Here is a 20,937-nt window from a genome sequence, read left to right on the forward strand (position 1 = left end):
ATAATGCAGAAACTTGAGTCACATTGTAAGGCGACTCAGAGATACTTGGAAGGGACGTTTATTGTCAGCTACTGATTGAACAGGGAGCAGCAAAAATCCAACATGTCAGCAACAATAGCAAATGTCGCTTATGCAATGAGAAAAATGAAACAGTGAATCATCTTATCAGTGGCTGCAGCAAAATCTCATGGACTGATTATCTGCAACATCATGATAGAGTTTCCAGAATTATATATTAGAAGCTTTGCCAGACATTTGGGTTCAAATGCAGCAAAAATTACTGGGAACACCAAACACCAAACTGAGAAAGTTCTTGAAAATGAGCAAGGTCCTGTGGGACTTTCAGAGCCAAACAGACAGACATCTGGATCACAACATGCCTGATATCGCTATTGTGGAAAAGAAAATAGTCTGGTTCATTGATATTGTAGTACCAGGTGATGCACGAATTGAAGAGAAACAGCTAGAAAAAAATGACAAAATATTGTGATTTACAAATTGCAAACTTCACATTCACTTGCACTGATGATGCTACCTAGTTGGGTAATTAAATGTCTGTAAGCAAACAATCATACTCAAAGAGTATCAACGACTCCTTAGAGAAACCTATGATGTAACTGTTAAAGATTGTGGCAGTCTTAATTCAGGAGGGATTAATTAATTAATTAATTCAGGGCTGAAACATCTAGGGATTCAATTCTAGATTTAAAATTCAGAATAATCTAGCCAGACAGATGACAGTGTCAGTTTTACTACCACATTTTTTAAAAAATCTACCCAGTTCTTTATTCCTTTAGGAAATCTATGAATATTCCTTTATTCCTTTAGGAAATATATGAATTTTGATAAGTTTTTAAAACTACAAAATAAGCTTTAGAAAATGTTTATTCATCCGTATTAATAGTTCAAATGCATTTGTTTTCCCAGATATAGGATCTTCAAAAATTGCAGTGTTCCTCTGATTTGTTAGCTACCATAAGTGCTGAAGTCCTAACAAATTCTATTCATATGGAAAACAGTGTCATGGGGAAATGAAAGGTTTTGCATTCCTCCAAAACCAGATTACTTTTAAAAGCCACACTGTATCTGAACATAATACACCAACTAAATGATCCTTTGCTTTACAGCCACTGCATTTGCACTACCAAGGTTTGTAGATGGTTATGTGATTTAGATGTAGAGGACCTTGTAGTTTTCTTTCCACTGCTAGATATTGAAAAGGACCAATTCCTTTCATTCTAATCTGGCATACAACACTGCCACCAATTCATTCTATGGGGCCATCATTCAAAATACATCTTCCCACCAGTGGCTTTTTATAAAGATGTAGTAGGATCTTTGCACAGAATCCCTTATGTTTATTATGTATAAAAAATATGCAGAAAAAACAATGACTACCAACCTGCCTTCCATTGAGGACTTGTATGCTGCAAGAGTCAAAAAGAGGGCTGGGAAAATATCTACAGACCCCTTGCATCCTGGACATAAACTGATTCAATTCCTACCCTCAAAACAACACTATAGAGCACTGCACACCAGAACAACTAGACACAAGAAGAATTTTTTCCCGAATGCCATCACTCTGCTAAACAATAATTCCCTCAACACTGTCAAACTAGTTACTAAGTCTGCATTACTATTAATCTTCTCATCGTTCCTATCACTCATCTCCTCCCACTTATGACTATATGACTGTAACCTTGTTGCTGGTATCCTTACAATTTATATTGATTTATTTATATATTTATATATCCTAATATAATTTGATTGCTTATTTGCTCCCTATGACTATCATTAAGTGTTGTACATTATGATTCTTGATGAATGTATCTTTTCTTTTATGTACACTGAGAGCATATGCACCAAGACAAATTCCTTGTGTGTCCAATCAAACTTGGCCAATAAAGAATTCTATTCTATTCTAGAATCATGCTGGCTAAAGTTAAACAGTAGATATAGTATTTGTTGCCATGATAAGTATAAAATAGTAAATTTGGGCTGATACTTTTATTGTTTTGATCCCCTGCCCTTGCTAATACAAAAGCTCCATTCAGGGAAGGAAATGTAAATGAAATCAGATAATGGGAGGACTATTCCTTAAAATGCTATATGAAAAGTTATGACCTGCCCTTCTAAGATGGTAATTTTACGGACCTTATGTTTATACTGCTGATGTAGCCTTAAACGCTAAATTAATGACCAAAATAACCTAAATTCAGATTTGATACTGAGGGCCTGGAACAACTGCAGTCGTTGAAGGTACCACTTATACATTCATAATGTTATTGCCCTCTTTTATTACATAATGACGGGAAGCACTGGAGTCTGGAGTGCAAATCGATTAACCTGAGAAAGGGCATGATGGATTTTGTAAATTGAAGCAATTTTCTAGTAATTTTGCTGATCTATTTTTGTTTTATATTTTTGTGAACTAAGGTATATGAGTGAACTGCCAAGGACATTAGTTTCATATGTTTGAGTTACTGGTGTTTTTATACTATAAAAGCGTTTCAGACACCATAGATTATATTGGATTTCCTCCTATCAGGAAAGAGACAGTGGTAGCACGATGGAAGGAGTTTCCACCTCAGAAATCTTGACAGCTATTCTGGAAACTTCTATGGTCAGGAAAGGAACTATTTCAGAAGAATCTGCCAATCCCATCCACAGATAGCCCCCCAGAAGGAGATCTACCAATAAAATCAAACTTCCAAACAACTGAAAGCAAAAATATTGCTTTTTTTTCTCACTGCTGACAGAATTACAGAACTGTGGAAGTAGCAGTTTGTTTGTTTTTTTCCCCTATAGCTCCAGTATTGCAGGTAGCAGCGACAATCACTGGGTTGATGGAGAAACCAAATAAGCCAAGATAGTGCTATGTAATTGAAGCTCTATCACTCTTTGATGTTTGATATAATGTGGCATTGTCAAAAAGGGATGGGGCTTCAATCACAAAGTAACAGTGGCTGTTTTGACTTTTTTTAAATACCCACACACATAGCCCAATGCTCTGATCAGGAATGTTGATTTATAAAACTAAGATCAGTTTTACTCATGGTGCCTGTTCTTTGCAGTTATACCAGTGGTCTTGATTTATGACCATCCACGGAAAAAGCATCCCCACTGTCATGTGATTAAAATTTGGGTGCTTGGCCACTGGCATATATTTACAATGGTTGCAGCATCCTGGAGTCTTATGATCATCATTTGTAACCTTCCCAGAGAGCTTTTAACAAGCAAAGTCAATGGGGGAAACTGGATTCACTTAATGACTTCACTTAACAACTGTGGCAATTCACTTAACAACCTTGGCAAAAAAAAAAAAAGACTGACTTAACAATACTTGCTTAGCAACAGAAGTTCTGGTTCCAATTGAGGTGGTAAGTTGAAGATGGCTTGGAGTTTCAGTATACTAAATTTCTAAATGCATTGTAAGCCACCCTGAGTCTCCGGAGAAAGGCGGCAAATAAATTGAACTAATAAATAATAATAATAATAAATACTGAATGGTGGAAAGATATTCCAAATCTTTATTAATTACTGGCACAATGATCAATTCATAATTTTCTGTCTGGCAAAAAACTTTCGAAATGAATCATTCTCATTTGATAATGTTCACAGTCCCAAAGATTCCTGAAATAAAATGTGATAAATATAAAACCTAAGGATTATTTTTATTGCAAATCTCCAAGAGAATTTGAAAGTTGGGGGCATATAAAGTCAAACAGTTAACTACATAAATATTCCATAAATTAGTTATATCAGGATAATACCTTTAAATCAAGAGCTGGAAATCTATGGACCATTATGCATTGTCACAACACACGCTGGCTGATACTGATGGCATTATAAGTCCCATAACACTGTTAAAGCCTTAAGTCCCCCAAATCTGATTTAAGATATCAGAATCCATTACACAGCATTTTAAAAGCAAAGGTATTTTATAGCCTTTCTCTTGTTCATCTAGTACAATATTGTGGATTTCATTATGTTTGTGCGGTTGAACAGGCTTCAAACAAAATCTCCAAAATTAACGTCTCTTACTATTTTCTGAATAATAATTCTGAACTACTGCTCTATTATACCAAATATGTAAAACTCAAGGTCTATTTTACTTCAATAACGAGCTACTCAAGAATATGCCAAGGCCCAGGAGCATCCGCAACAGAGATTTTATCAAAATGTCAAAGCATTCATCATGACTTAACAACTCAGACTCTGCTCATTATGAATTGGTATGTGACACACATCATAAATACAAAAATGGTGGAGTTTATGTTGCAATATCACAGTGTGCACTTCATTATTTGACCTCCTTCCCTGTCCCTGCAGGCATCTCTCTGCAGACACATCTATATTTTGCAGTATGATGAAATGGCATCATAAAATGACAATATCAGATGTCAGTGACTGTTAAAAAGTAAGGAAGTTGGCCTGATGTTTTTGCATGTCAGTTCATTAATATATGTCCCTGTACTGATTTGCTTAGAGGTAGCCTTCTTCTGTCTTCTTTCTTGCATCCCTACTTTAGAAAAGGGAGAAATACTCTTCTGTCAATGTTTAATAGATACCTGTATTTAGTTAGCAGAAGAGTACAAGTAGTCCTTGGCAGTGGTGGAATTCAATTTTTTTTTACTACCGGTTCTGTGGGTGTGGCTTGGGCATGGCATGACTTGGTGGGCGTGGCAGGGAAAGGATACTGTAAAATCTCCATTCCCACCCCACTCCAGGGGAAGGATACTGTAAAATCTCCATAATAGATGGGGGCAGAGCCAGTCAGAATTTGTACTACCGGTTCTCCAAACTACTCAAAATTTCCACTACCGGTTCTCCAGAACTGGTTGGCACCTGGTGAAACCCACCTCTGGTCCTTGGCTTACAACCATTTGTTTAGCAAATATTCTAATTTTACAGTGGCACTAAAAAAAAAAGCGATTTATGACTGTTTTTCACATTTATGACCATTACAACATCCCCACATGAATTCAGACACTTGACAACTGATGTGTATTTATGATGGCTGCTGTGTTCCAGAGTCATATGATCACCTGTTGCAAACTTCCTGACAAACGAATGTATCTGGCTTCCCGCATTTACTTTAACAGCCAGGTTAACTAACTTAACAGCTGCAGTGATTCACTTAACCGTGGCAGGAAAGGTTGTAAAATGGGGCAAAACTCACTTAACAACTGCCTTGCTTAATAACATAAATGTGGGGCTTAATTGTAATCTTAAATTGAGGACTGTCTGTATTAAAATATAATAACACACTTGTATTAGCTTTAAAAATCCCCCATTGTCATCCCCCATGCACAGACAGAAAAGCTTTCAAGAGTTGGTTCTGGTTTAGAACAAAACACTGGCTGTGGCAGGCAGCCATCTGTGCAGCCTCCCACATATCAGCAAAATCCCATGTGGGCAGAAGTCTTGTCAAATCACAGTCCTGTGTTCTAAGCATTAATGTAAAGATTGTCAGCTAGTTAAAATGTCAGAGTCTGGGAAGGCAAGTGGGTCAAGGCCTCAGGTACTCAGAGTATGGTTTTCCAATGGATTATGGCTGGGCAGCAATGGCCCTTTCATGGAACCATCACCAGCAGAATCTAATTCGGGTAGTGACTATCCCTCCTGGCAGAGAAAATGTGCTGAGCATTTTTGATCCAGAGAATGACACACCTGGGGACCAGGTACTGCATAGGATCAGATTCCAACTGCAGGCACTTGGTTGCTTCAGATGATTGTGGCTGGAGGCAGCCACATGTGATGAACCTCTTGCTGCTTCCAGAGGCTGACATTCACATTCACAGTGCATCCAGAACAGGGCCCAGGCCCAGGGTGAGCATGCATTAATAATTAGTAAAATTATAATTGAGATGATGATTTCCAATCTGGCATAAAGAAAAAGCTAAGACCTTCATAATTCATTGGTCAGAGCTTATTTTCCTTCACATCCCCTTCCATACCCAACATAAAAAAAAATATTAATTTTTCTTAGCAGGTTACCCCCATTTCTTTTAAATTTTTTGGAAAGCATAAAGCATTGTGCCATTATCGTGCTCTTTTTGTGTCACAGTGTGAAGAAAGACTATAAATATTAGAATATCCCTCAATTTGAATTACTACAGCAATACCAAGAGCAGGTGTCTCAGCTATCACGAGATTCCCACAGGACAGATCAGAGGCAGAGAAAGCAAAATGGCAAGAAAATTAGCATGGAAAAATAACTGCAGAGCTTTCCAGAATTTGTGAAGGGACATTTTTAATTAAGTTCCCAATAATGATATTATGGACTTGCTTTTATTCTATAAATAGAAAACCAGGTACTATCCTATCCCTAACAGTTATATCCAGGCAACTAGGAATACATTTAGTTTTGCATAGATGTCTGAGCCAAAAAATAAGAGGCAAGATATGAATAAGACAGTTAATTTAATTTTAAAAAATCAAGCATGAGTAAGTAACATAGAAATGTAGCATTAATTACTTACAGAAACAGTCAACCACTGATTTATGATAAAATGTAGTAAGAAAACTACCATATATTTTGCTGTAAATAGCAGGCTACATGTGGAATTAGATGTCTTCCAAATTATCTGTGTTTCCATATTCCAGAAATGAACATGCTGATGGATGAGCAAATATGCATTTACAGTATATACCTTAAGCATGCCAGCATGATAATATGACCTCAGAAATAGAATGAGAAAAGAATCCCAACTAACAAGAGCCAAAATTCCTCTTAAAGCAACAATATGGCTATAAGACATTTCAGAAGGAACTTTTGATGGGCATCTCCCAAATTACTAATAAAACTTCACTCTTGCTCTATGATAATATGATGAGATCAGAGGAGAAAGAATCATGACACTTCAGTACTAGGATTACATGGTTGTCTGGAAAATGCTGGGTTCCACAGTAAGCTATGAAAGACCTGGGTTTGGGTGTGCTGTCTAGTGTAATTGATAATTATTCTCACTGCAATCACACTGAAGAACTGGAGATAAGAATATTTTCTTATATGAAAGCAAAGGAAAACTTTAATTTAACAGGCCTCAACCAGATTAAAGAAGACATGGATAATGTAGCATCATATGCAGAGGTAGTATTCTGGAGAACTGGTAGCAGGAATTTTGAGTAGTTCGGAGAACCGGTAAATACCACCTCTGACTGGTCCCACCCCCATCTATTCTCTGCCTCCCGAGTCCCAGCTGATCAGGAGGAAATGGGGATTTTGCATTAACCTTCCCTTGGAGTAGGGAGAGAATGGAGATTTTACAGTATCCTTCCCCTGCCATGTCCACCATGCCATATCCACCAAGTCATGCCCACCAAGCCATGCCGCACCCACCAAGCCACACCCACAGAACCGGTAGTAAAAAAAATTGAATCCTACCACTGATCTTATGTTTGTTGATAAAATGTGTACTCAGATAGTTTCCTGCTTCTCATATATCATTTTATATACTGTAGGTATATATTATGGTACTTTTCCCTATCTGAATCTGTTCATCGTTTCTGATTGAATTGAAAAGTACCATTCAATGACAGTTTGTAGAGGTGCCTGGTGAATGTTTGCTTTCAGAGTTTCACATTCTTTCAAATTCATCTTTTCCCATTTTGAAATGCAACAGACACAGCATGTAACAAAAGGGACAAAGATTGTTATATTTATATGATGTGGCTGAGGGAAACTTTCTATATTCCTAAAAGAATATCGCTGACAAATTATAGGCACATTCACCCATATCTGGCTGACCATTCAATGTACATTGTCACCAAATAATGAACCTTTCATTATCGTGGCCATAGGAATAGGACTATAGATGGTCTTGTTATAAAGGAACAAAACAAAGAATCCAAGATATAAATGTAGATGGCAAACATAAAAATATAAATATACATTGAAAAAGACAAAAAGTCTAAGAAGAAGAAAATATGGAACAAAGTTTTATACAGTGAGTATTCAACAATATCATATAATTGTCCCTACTAATATTTGTTACAGTACTTGAGATGTATATATTGTTAACTGAAATCCTGGCTGCATAGTGGCTTCATAAACATGGAACACTAGTGTAATTATGTTGTGCCTTGCATTGGGTATTTTACTTCTCAAAGCTAACTTTTTTGAAATATAAGTGCTCTTTGGACATTCGAAATCTTAAATCAACACTCAAGGAGGCAAAGAAAGAGTTTTAACTCTATTCAAATCCTCATACAGAGAATAACTTTGAAACATTTCTATACAATGTAGAATTCTATAAAATCAACATTCTATGTGGAGGAGAGCACCTTAACATAGAAAACAGTAACTTCTGCTGTTTCTTGTAGAAAAAAAATAATGCAATGAAAGAGAGACTAGTGCAGGGCTGTCAAACTCGATTTCATTGAGGGCCGCATCAAGGTTGTGTTTGACCTCAGGGGGCCGGAGGGGGCCATGGCCAGGGTGGGCATGGCCAGCTCAACATCACTTATGTTCGGGGCATTTGTGGAGGCCTCAGTGCTCTGCCAGCAAAAACGGGCTCCTGTTTTTGGTGGCAGGGGCACCATGTGCCGGTCCTTCGCTATTTCCAGGGTAGCCCCATGGGCCAGATCTAAGTACCCTGCAGACCGGATGCAGCCCCCGGGCCTTGAGTTTGACACCCCTGGTCTAGTGGACATTATATCTTTGGTGGGGAGCTATCCAGAGTTGATTTTAAGATGGGTGGTTATCAGGGGTGAAATGCTCCCAGATCGGACTGGATTGCCCAATCCAGTAGCGATTTTTTCCTGTGATTCGGTGATCTGATAGTGATCACGGCATGTGCGCTTCTGAACCAGTAAGGAAGGTAAGTAGATTTCACCCCTGGTGGCTATATAAATTTTATAATTAATTAATTAAATAAATAAATGTCTTGAGGTACTTTTCCTCCTTGTACATCCTCTCCAGATTTAAAAAGTCCAAAGAAGGTTTTTAATCTATCCAGATATTATCAAACTATCTTTTTCTTCAGACAGCTGCATTTAGTTTAGCTGACAATTCACAGAACAAACTGCATAGTTCTACTTAGGTTATTGAGCGTGATTAAACTATTTTTCTTCCTTTATCCTGTTAAATAAAGGATGTCCACTTATCGACATACATCCTTTCAGTGTATAGTTACCATCTCTCCTTTGTGGTATACTTAACTCAAAAGCCATGCTCAGATGCCTGTGACAGATAGTGCACTTTTTTTGGCTATAAAATTAGCAATATTGATAATTATGGAACACATTCCTCCATAATAGACTGTAAAGAAATGTTGAAGCTCTGAATAAAATAGTTGACTTTTAATAATGGGGCATATGATGATGGAGACCATATTAGCTTATGGATAAAACAGTGGATGCTATCCTTTTAATTCCTGAACTTCGGAAGAATATATATGATAGGAAAAATAATAGAAGATAACATATCTGGCTAAGCAGATTACCCACAATCATCTTGAATATTTTCCATACTCGGATGAGCAAACAATTCTTTTTTCTCCAGAAGCCAGATCTCACAGAACTTGAAAATTTCTGTTAAATATCGTTGAAAAATTTGAATAGCCTTCACTTCCCCTTTTTCCTTTCAGTCCCAACTTTTATTGTGCATATTGGCTAGCTGGTTGACTTGCAACTCATCCTATTCCATATTTGGAAGAATGGCTTGATCTACAAAGTGCTTTAAGATTCAGATTGGATTCTGTTTATTTACTGTTTTTAACATTCTGTCCTTAGGCCAAAGATTTACATAGAATCCTGCATAAAATAAAATAAAATAAAAACAAAAACAAAACAGGCCTTGTCCACACGCTTCATCATCTACAATGCACAGTGTAAAATGAAAAAACATGGCTGGGGAAGAAGAACAACAACAACAACAAAAAAGCAGGTGCTTTATCTGACTTGATGGCACCAAGTAAATTAATAGAGCTCCACTTGAAGTGACTTGAAGGATCACTTTCATGAAGCTGAATGTGGAAATCTGATCTCAGAGGTATAGATGGGCTTTGAGGTGAATTTGCTTATTTGTATGCTGGGCCACTAAAGCAATGCATAATAACTGAATGGCATATAATACTATGTAATATCAAATTTAATTTCCAGGTATTGTTCCTATTTTTCCATTGCAATATACTATATGTGAGCACACATTGTTCAATGTGTATATCTATATAGCAGGTAGTGAACAAATAACATCTGACTTAGTCTCACAGGTTCCTTGGTTTGCACTTGAATATTGAACAGAACCAGATTTAGCTTTACCAAATTTCTTTGAGTCAAGTTGATTCATATAGATCCCTTAGTTATGTCCTCTGTACAAATGAAAATGGATCTCAACATTGGCCAAGAAAGTACTCTGTTTCCCCCCAAATAAGACATCCCCTGATAATAAGTCCAATCTGGTTTTTGAGCGCATGGCAATAAAGTCATGCACTTTTTTCAGGGTTCAAAAAAATATAAGACAGGGTCTTATTTTTGGGAAAACACGGTAAGTAATAGTTTATAATAATGTAATACAAGTTATCCCTTTTGCATTAATATAGCAAGAGATTAGTAGTCTAAATGTACACCACTTTCTTGATGTACACTTTCTTATCCCACTTCTAAAAAATATTCATTTTTGACAAAATGCGTTCTGCTTAAGTAAAACGTTCTACAATTGCATCTTGATTGGAAATCGCTGGAACTGCAGAGTTTGATTGATAAAGGTCATAAATTTGTCAACAGAACCCCATTTTAAACAAGGAAGTCTTTAGAACAAGTCTGTGAAACAGCAGGAAAACCTTCCAGCTTTGATTAATAACTTTCTTTCATAGCATCTTTGATGCAGTGAACAAAAAGGGCCATTTCAAGTTACCCTTTTTAGAATGATGTTACTCTGTCCGGTGATTTTTTCCTTCCCAAGCCGCAACACTCATTGTTTTTTCATCTTATTATTTGGTTCTTACTGCTGCGCTAATCTTGTTACTTATTTCTAAATGGGTCCTTGGAGTCTCCGTTTTCCATAGATCATGGGTGTCAAACTCAAGGCCCGAGGGCTGCATCTGGTTTGCAAGGTGTTTAGATCTGGCCCATGGGGCTGCCCTAGAAACAGCAAAGGACTGGTCTGCAGTGCCTCTGCCAGCAAAAACAGGCTGGGCTCCCGAGCTCCGTTTTCAGCCACAGTGGCTTTCTGCCGCCTTATGCCATTGAAAAGAGTTTGTGGGTGTGGGTGTGCTCATGCTGGCAGAGCACTCAGGCCACCGCAGATGCCCCTGACACGAGTGACATCACGCTGGCCATGCCCACCCTGGCCACGCCCACCCTGGCCCCCAAGGCCAAACACAACCCTGATGTGGCCCTCAATGAAATTGAGTTTGACATGCCTGCCATAGATCATCAGAATAAATCCCAAGTGTTTAGGAGCCTTGGTGGTGCAGCAGACTAAAGTGCTGTTAAATAGCACTTAGCTGCCAGCTGCATACAATTACTGCAAGTTCAAATCTCACCAGGCTCAAGGTTGACTCAGCCTTCCATCCTTCCGAGGTAAGTAAAATGAGGATCCGGATTGTGGGAGCAATAAGCTGACTTTGTATAAAAAAGAACACCGCTGGGGGGAGGGGGCAAAAGCCCTACTAAGCAGGTATATACAAAAGTATGAAGGCTATTGCTTAACGCATTGTAAGCTGCCCTGAGTCTCCGGAGAAGGGCAGCATATAAATCGAACCAATAAATAAATAAATAAATAAATAAATAAATAAATAAATAAATAAATAAATAAATAAACGTTTAACAAAATGAACTATTTTATATTTACAAATGCACAAAAGTTGACAGCACGTTGTTTTCATTTGCTGCATTTATGTCCTGCATTCTCTTAGGGAGGTCAAGGCAGGATACAGAGGGGCTTGCACCTCATGATTTTCTCACAACTTAACCTTGGGAGACAGGATGGACTAAGAGAGAATGGCTAGATCATGCCCACCCATTGAGATTCCTGGTTGAATTGGACTTGAACCCAGGCTTTTCAATTCAAATTCAGTGCCATAAATGCAGTAATAAAGATAAAGACAATGCTAGCACTTACAGCATTGAGTATTTTCTTATATTGCTATGATGATGATGATGATGATGATGATGAGTCTTGAAATTTAGGTTTAAGATCTTGAATAGTAAAGATCTTGAATAGAACTTGAATAGTAACACTTGTAGACTAATTTGAACAATTTTGTCTGTCTCAGAAACATAATTATTTCACAGAGCTTTCATTATGAAATAATGAAAAGCATACCATTCTATATTCTAGGAAAAACAGGAGAGAAACATAAAATAAATTGGTTTTTTTTAATGTTCATTTGCTACATTTCTATCCTGCTGTAATCAGTTTGGTTCTCGGCAGTTTACATAATAGAAAACAATTTTAAAATATCCACAGTAAGCTTAAAAACATAAAACAAAACTTAATTACAGTGAAATAAAAAAACGAAACAAAAACTAAAGATGGCCCTGAAAGAATTTAAATTTTCTAAAGAATAGCTTGACCTCAATATCTTCCTGAAATATAATCAAGGATGGTACCAACCTGATATCTATAGGTAGATTGTTCCAGAAGATTGGCACTGCCAGCCAAAAATCTATACCTCTTCAATTCACTTATCTTTATTTCCTAAAAGGTTGGGCTGACCCAGTTTTAAGCAGGCAGTCTTCTAGGGACCCAGGTGCCAAGCTATAAGGCATCCAATTGCATCCAGAAGTGAATTCATACCCAGTACTCAGGCCATAGTATAGAAGTAATATTGTATGTCCCAGGGGTGGGTTCTACTTACCTTTACTACCGGTTCACAAAGGGATCACGCAGATCGCCGATGACGACATCTGGGGCAGTGGGCGGGGCCTCCCACTGGTTTTACTACCAGTCCTTGTGAACCAGTCCGAACTGGGGACAACCCACCACTGGTATGTCCCCAACAATCAGATTTTGGACTAACTGCAGCTTCTATGTAGTTAATAAAGGTAGCCCCATGTAATTCACACTGCAGTAGTCTTGAAGGGTAATAACAGCATGAGTTACTGTGGCAAAATGATTTTCTCCAAGTTATAATTGATGCACTAGCTGAAGCTGGGCAAAAGCCCTTCTAAGTCATGGCATCCAGCTGTTGTACCAGGAGGAGGCATGAATCCACAAAGATCCCCTATAAAGAATTTCTTCTTTCAGGGATAGTGCCACCCCATCCAGAAATAATGCTGATATTGATGGAGATTCTTAATTGACAAATAATACTTCTGTTTTGACAGGCTTCAGCCTGTTCTGTCCCATCTAGACCCTGACAGCCTGCAACCATAGTCTTATGCTTGGACTTTAATTCTAACCAAATAAATCCAGATAATCCTTTTTTTTAAAATAATACTTTATTGATTTAAAAAAATTTTTTAAAAAGAAAACATCAAATGGAGATTTGATGTTTTCAGATAATCCTTTTTATCTAGGGTGCTACATAGTTCAATCTTCCATCACTGCCTCAACAATTTTGCTCAAAAAGGGAATGTTAAATCCTAGGAGGATCTCTTCAGGAGGGGACTTACTGCAGACTTTTTCAAAGCTGCTCACAATCCTGTCTCCAATAAATATTCCTTGACAGTCACCTCTTCACACTCTGGATTCAGGAAGGGCACAGCTGCAGCTTGTAGAGGAAGTGGATAATCTAGATACAACTGTCTCCACAGGGGGACTCCCAAGTAATAGAACAAGATGAAGTTCTAATCCAGGGCTGGATGCATCATGCGCTGGCTACGCCCACGCTCGGTTTAGCAAAGGGGAAAAAAAGTCCCGATACGTTACATAAACCTAAAATTACTATAGGCCATGACAATGTGAGTTTGACACTCCTGTTCTAATAACCTCCCATAAGGACAAAGATTCTGTCAAATCTCAGCAACTTTCTTGCCAAAGTGCTGTGTGAAATGATTACAATGACCAACTGAAAGATCTTGTTGAATTTTCTCTGCAAGGTGCTGGACAACAGTCTGCCTTAATTACCACAACAATGTAGCCCTATACTTGTAGCATGTAGCCATGCTAAGTAAGAATGTCTTTTTTGCTTTCTTCATTGGTGTTCTAGCTATTGTTTCCACAGCTTCATTTCTTGAATGTCCTCAGGAAATGAACTACAACAGATCAGCAGAAAGAGAGATATTTTTGTCCATTGTTTAGCTGTTCACTAGATTGCCAAGATACTCCATGAATGCTTCTGGAAACCAATAAAATCCATCAGCTAACTGGCAGAAACTATTGCTGGAAATCAGGGGTGATAATCAAATCTGGATCAGGACATGTCACTCTAATAAGGAGACCAGATCAAGAAACAGATTTCACATAGACCTAAAACTACTTTTGTTCAGATTGGCTACAATAATAGAATCTTGAAATGTACCTCCTTTTCTCCCTTTTTGATCTAGTATGTGAATTAGGCTGCGGCCTACCTGAAATTCCATCATTTGTAGTTCTACAATGTTTATCTGCTCACTGGTAACAGAACTTTCTTCTCTTCTCTTTATTCTCTGCAGGGCATTATCTAAGCATTGCAAAGAGATGATAGGAATTATCTTCATTTTTACATCAACTAGCATTTCTTGGAGATTGTGTAGTCTAATGTATGACCACCTGCATGTGTTGGGCCACAAATAACTGTACCTATAGAAACTGCCATGCTTCCCATGGAGGCAATTAACTTCTTGCTATCTCTGAGACTAGATGCATGACCATGAGCATGAGAAGACAGCCTAGAATTCCTGCTTGTTTTTGCAACCCAGTTGTACAGTTCAAATAATACTCTGCCAACACTGGCAAAACAATCTCATGTATATAAACAGAAAGCAAACCCAACACTCACTTCCACTGATGTTACCTAGTCAGGTAATTAAATGTCTGCAAGCAAACAATCAAGCTCAGAGAGCACCAAGGAGTCCACATCTCAACTCTCTCATCTCTCACCCAAATCAGATCTCATCAAGTTAATGGCATAAGTGGCTGCATCCTAAAAGTGCAAGAAAGGAAAAAGAAAGAAGGGGAAAAGATACATGAAAGAGGCTTCTAATCTTCTGTACAGCATTATAAGTATGATTATATATTTGCCTCCTATATTATGATTGCAACATAACTCTTTTTTCTATAATCTATCCTGTCTAATCATCCAAATCATAAATTCATGAGTTTGGTTTATAAAATGAAATCTAGTTCTTTAGATGGAAACTAAATAAAAAGTTGCTATAAAAAGAGGCAATAATAGAGGGTTGTAAAAAATAAATGATTTTTTTGAAAATAACATATAAAGATACTGATTAAGAAGAATTTGGGATGCAAGCAAAGCTTTAATTAAAGGGTATTTTATACAGCATAATAGTAAACTTAAAAAGAAGAGTCAAGAGAAAGCATAAGCTATTTTGGTTGAGGTAAAGAGAAAAGAACATGAATTAAAAAAAATTCCAGAGAAAATAATTACTCCTATTCTATTCTATTCTATTCTATTCTATTCTATTCTATTCTATTCTATTCTATTCTATTCTATCCTATCCTATCCTATCCTATCCTATTTGTCAATAAATTAAGTTTTCATTTAGTTCTTCATTTGTTTCTCCTTTCTGTTGCTCTGCATTTGATGATTCTTTTCTATTTCTTTAACTCTTTTTGGTTTAAAAACACTTAACAGCTGAATTTTTTGTCATCAGAATTAACTCAGACTTCCTTGGTTTTTTAAAGCAGTACTTTGGGTTCTTGAACTTCCTTCCACAAAGAATTAGATTTTTGCTCTCAAACTCTCATTTTGGGGATCACCTCCCCCCAAAACCCCTCAGAAGTGTGCTAATATGATAAAATAATTCAGAGAGGCTTGGAGGGGTGCCAAGGTAGAACTGTCACAGTGATACTTTTGAGGATACTTTTTGTAAACAGTCCTAAAGTATTGGTGAATGTAGCTCCTCTGTTCTACAGTGTACTTTGCAGACAATAACGAAGGTTTTTAGAATACATTTTTACCCTTCTTTTTTTTTCCAAATCAATTTGTTATTTTAAAACAAAAATAAAACATAAAAACCTCATCATTCCAAACAATTACAGACAGTGTATCGATCGGTTGACATCCTTTTCCCTCCTCTCTTCAAAATATCACTATACATCCAAAGTTTATTTTAATAAAAATTATTTCACTTAATTTATCTCAACTTCCACAAATTTCATATTTATCTCCATATTTTATTGTCCATCCATTGATAAAATAGATCCCATATCAAATAATATTTTACCCTTCTTAAGATCATGATTTCTAAATTTGTTTTTTGAATTTTCTGCTTTGTATCCTTTAATTGTGCTTCCTCTTCTAAGATTCGACAACTGACTTCACCTCTCTTCTTTCTTTTTTTGTTCCTAAACCTTAATGCTATATAATGGCATGAAATATCTTTTCATTTTTCTTCAGCTGTTTCACTTCCTTTGTTCATAAATGAGTTTTTATTGCTTTCTTACAGCAGCTGGACATTCTACTACTATTAGAAGGCAAAATTATGATTATAAATGTCAAAGGAAAGGAATAGAAATCATTTAAATACTAATATTCTGGCTGGAGAACTAACAGAGCATGCAGTCACCTCGATATACCACAACCTTCCACTCAGAGCAGGTGATCGGCATGCCTAGGAGAGCTTTTGTGTAACTCCAGTTTCTGCACCAGCTATGGCCTTTTCTTGATTGTGATTACCTGCACTCAGTTACTCAAGTCCTGGTCATCTCTTGTCTGTACTATTGCAATACACTCTACATGGGGCTATCCTTGAAAACCATTTGGAACCAACCATCAGCTGGTGCAAAGTGAGGCAGCAAGAGCAGTCTTTGGACCTCTATGAGAACTCATATTATACGGTACCTCTGCTCTGCAAACTTCATTGGATACCATCTGCTTCTGAGTGCAGTTCAAAGTGTTGGTTATAACCTTTAAAGCCCTTAATGGCATAGGTCCAGGCTACCTAATGAGCCACCTTGTCCTGCTAGGACAAGCCACTCTTACTCATGTCAGCAGAGAGGGCCTACTTTGGATCCCATCAGTCAAAGAATTCCAATTATTAGGATTCAGAAGAAGAGCCTTCTTTATTGCAGCACCCACCCTTTGAAATATCTTACCACCTAAGGTAAGATCTGCCTCTCCCTCCGATCCTTCTACTAAAGCCTGAAGATCTGGTTCTGGTGGTTGCCCTGGGGATGAGATAGGGGAGTTCATGCTGGAGGTGGTTGCTGGATTGATGACAGATTCCACTTCCATCTTGCTCTCTGCTCCTTACTCATCTATCTTTTTGTTATTGTATTGATGTGTTCTATGGAGATTCTCAGTCATCCAGGTCATGGTTGTCCCAAAGGTGCTTTTTCAAGACGCAACTGGATTTACTTGTTTTTCTTTAAAGATGTTTTAATGTGTTGTTTTTCATTGTTTATTTTTTTGTTCTATTATTTACTTCAGTTTGGTTTATACTCTTCATTTCTTCCTTTTTATTGTTGTAAGCCACGTAGACTAGCCCATGTTGAGTTAGGGGGCAAATAAATTTAACAAATAATAAATAATAATATTTTAAAATAACAGTGTTTTGTTATGAATTTCAAATCTTTATTGTCAGTGCACAACATATGTACAAGGAGATTGGTTGAGCTCCCTCAGTGCACCCCCCCTCAACACAATACAATTCACAGTGAAGACAGAACCCAATAAATCATATTAACAAAACAACCAGTCCTATTGCACCAGTGTGAACATGTTACACATTGCACCGGTCCTGCGGTCCATCATACTACATAGTTATGATGTTATTTCTCATTCAGGAGTCTGACAGCCCACAGATAAAAACTGTTCTTCAGCCCATTTGTGCAGCTGGCTATAGTTCTACATCTCCTTCCCAATGGTAGGAGGGTAAAGAAGTGATGACCAGGGTGAGAGTTGTCCCTGAAAATTTTCCTCACTCTTCTAAGGCAACGAGCCCTAGCGATCTTATCTAGTGGTATCAGGGGACAGCCCCCGATGTTTTGTGCTGTTCTCACCACCCTCTGTAATGTTTTTCTATCCGCAGCTGTCAGACCAGCATGCCATACCATGATGCAATAAGGGAGGATGCTTTCTATTGTGGACCGGTAAAAGGAGGTCATCGGTTGTTGTTCCACCCTGTTTTTACACAAGACCCTAAGGAAATGGAGTCTCTGTTGGGCCTTCCTGACCATCTGGATCATGTTGTTTTTCCAGGTAAAGCAAAAGCAAAAACACATAAGTAACCCAAGGGTTAACAAATTCTACCAGCTTCACTATATGGCCCTTTTCTAACTCTTCAGTAATGACACAGAATTAAATACACAATTTTTAATTGAGGATGCTAGAGCCTGCAGAGACTGGCAAGTGATTTTTATTTCAGAAAAGCTTTTATCACTGGCTACTAAATAGTCACTACATCATTGGCATTTAAGAAGAGTTCACATCACATCATTTGCATGATAATTGTTACTATAATTGAGGAGCCTGAACATAGGAAATTTCCATCATTCATAATCATGCATCATTCCTGCTTGTAAGAGAGGTAATTACCCCAAAACAGAAGCAGAGGTTTGCTGTGATAAGTCCACCACAAGTCTGCAATCATTATGTAGTGATCAGAAACTCAGGAGTCAAAAAATTGGCCAGATATTATGATTAATAAATGGTTTGAGCTTTTCTTTTCTGGACAATTTGCTGCACTTGAATGTAAAACAAGGCATTACAAATCAGAATAAATTTTTATTCCTTCAAAATCGGTTACTGATCTATAACTAAAGGTAGCTTGCAAGCATTTTTTAAAAATTTCTTGTTCAGAAAAGTTGTAAGAAACTTCAATCATCTGGCCAGTCTCTAGGCACTATGTCGTGGTAAATTTATTTGGAAGATAGCTGAGTTCGATTAGAAAGGGTCCCGGATGAGATGAATTAGGTTTCAGGGCATTGCCCTGGATTAGAAACCAAATTGGTTGGACAATCTGGTTGGTTCTCAATCTTTTGCCCTTTGGAAAACTGAAGAATGGCATTTGAACAGGAAGAATTTCACGAGGACATCACTAGATTCTATGTTAATTTTAGATTGTTTTAAAGGAACTCTTAGCTCTATATATTATAAACTGCCTTGGAATGTACAGGTAGGCAGCTATTGTTATGACTAAGCTTTAGGCACTCCATCATGCTATTTTTTTTATTTGCATGAATAACTAAGAATTTTCTTAGTTATTAACCAAGAATTGGCACTAATTAACATTACTGTTTAATAGCCAACAGTATAACAGTTCTTATGAAATCTATATAGCAGATATGCCTTGTAAAAACAATGCAAATTTATGACAATATGACAAGAAAGTATGTATCTATAATCTATTATAGAAGACCTATCTCTGAACATTGTTTCTCTGGATGTATTTGTATAAATAAAGGTATACATATGAACATTCTACATAATATCAGGAATTGCTTCTGATAACAGACAAGACAACTGTGTAGAATCATATTTTCCTTGTATTAAACTTCAAAGAAAGTAGTTGATTCAGCCATATTTGTTTAAATGTAATGTCCAAGAAATCTGATAAATAAATATATTGTGAAAAAACTGAGTAATACTGAATACTTGTACACTTATTTAGAGTTACCATTCTTCGTTTGCTTACCTCTTGTGGACTATTAACAATGATATCAAACTTTGTTTCCTTTTCTTCAAAATGTGAGCATTAATTTGGATGGGTAAAGAAAGGAAAAATACTATGTTGGTTAACTGAAACATATTTTATTTGAAAAAGACAGTCATTTGTTCCGCTGTTCAAACATGCTAAGATTATCCTATGCAGCTGTAGCTCTTATATTTTTTATATAAAATAATGTGTGCATTAAAGAAAAAAAAATACGTTTGTCTCAGATGATACTGGTATCCAGTGATATTTTTTTCTGGTGTGTAATGAGGGAAGTGGACTTCTAGGAAATATAAGGACATTCAAAGGGACTGAGTTGTCTTTAAAAAATTTTCAGTAAATAGCTCTGCCATAACTTTTTGTATTTTGTTAAGACCTCATATAAATAGAATGGAAGATATCCAGGGAGGATATTTTTATGTTTCTATAACATTGTTCTTGACCCATTTCTTTTATTCCCCTGTTCACTTCCTCTTTAATCTACTAATTTCAAATGTTTCCCAAAATAGTTATGAAAGGTGAAAATAGTGGAATTTTAGCTGAAACTTCATTGATACTTATCTACTGTTATATGGTGTGTTCATTATTTTTATATCTATTGTTATGGGCCGTTCCAAAAGAACCATTCTTCCTGCAGTTTGGATTTACTTGTTTGTTATTTATATGTCCTTATTTTTCACCTTTCAATTATACATGTACTATAAAATAGTGGTATTGGTGGTCTGGAAAATATTAAAAGAACCAGGAAAATATAACTATAAGAACAGAATAAAACAAGGGAATGATTGATTAGTTATTTGAACGCAGGCAAGTAGGTTTAATAATACTATCCAAAACTCTAATTTCTTCACCAGAATCATTCCTTGTAATCATGACCTGACTTTCCCTTTTGGAGGGACACCTAAAAATAAGTCTTCTGCTCATAACTCTATGAAATGGTTAGGTGTATATAGGCTGAAATAACTTTTCCAATTATATATCAATTCCAATTTGCATATCAAACAAAGGATTTTGATTAAATTGTGCCTATTTATGGAGATATGGAAAAAAAAGTAGTGAGATTGTTTCAAAATCTGGAAATAGTGGGATTCCACGTCCCAGAATGACTAAACATTCAATAATGACAGACTGGGAAGCCTATAATATTACTCATAGAAATTGTGACGTGAATGTAAGTGGAGAAAAAAAGATATAGTTGGAAGAAGCCGTGAGGTAATTTTTAAAAAT

At 36.8% G+C, this 20,937-nt stretch overlaps 1 long non-coding RNA gene across 1 annotated transcript in view; it reads right to left on the reverse strand.

Annotated features, from left to right (window-relative positions):
• Positions 1 to 293: 293 nt before the first annotated feature.
• LOC132711405 (uncharacterized) overlaps positions 294 to 20,937 on the reverse strand; it is a 58,119-nt gene continuing 37,475 nt past the window's right edge. The window contains exon 3 of the long non-coding RNA XR_009622250.1: positions 294 to 463. This is a non-coding gene — a long non-coding RNA (uncharacterized LOC132711405). The remainder of the gene's footprint in view (positions 464 to 20,937) is intronic.

This window comes from Pantherophis guttatus, chromosome 2, assembly GCF_059756535.1.
Source record: "Pantherophis guttatus breed Tessera chromosome 2, ASM5975653v1, whole genome shotgun sequence".
NCBI classification, from domain to species: domain Eukaryota; kingdom Metazoa; phylum Chordata; class Lepidosauria; order Squamata; family Colubridae; genus Pantherophis; species Pantherophis guttatus.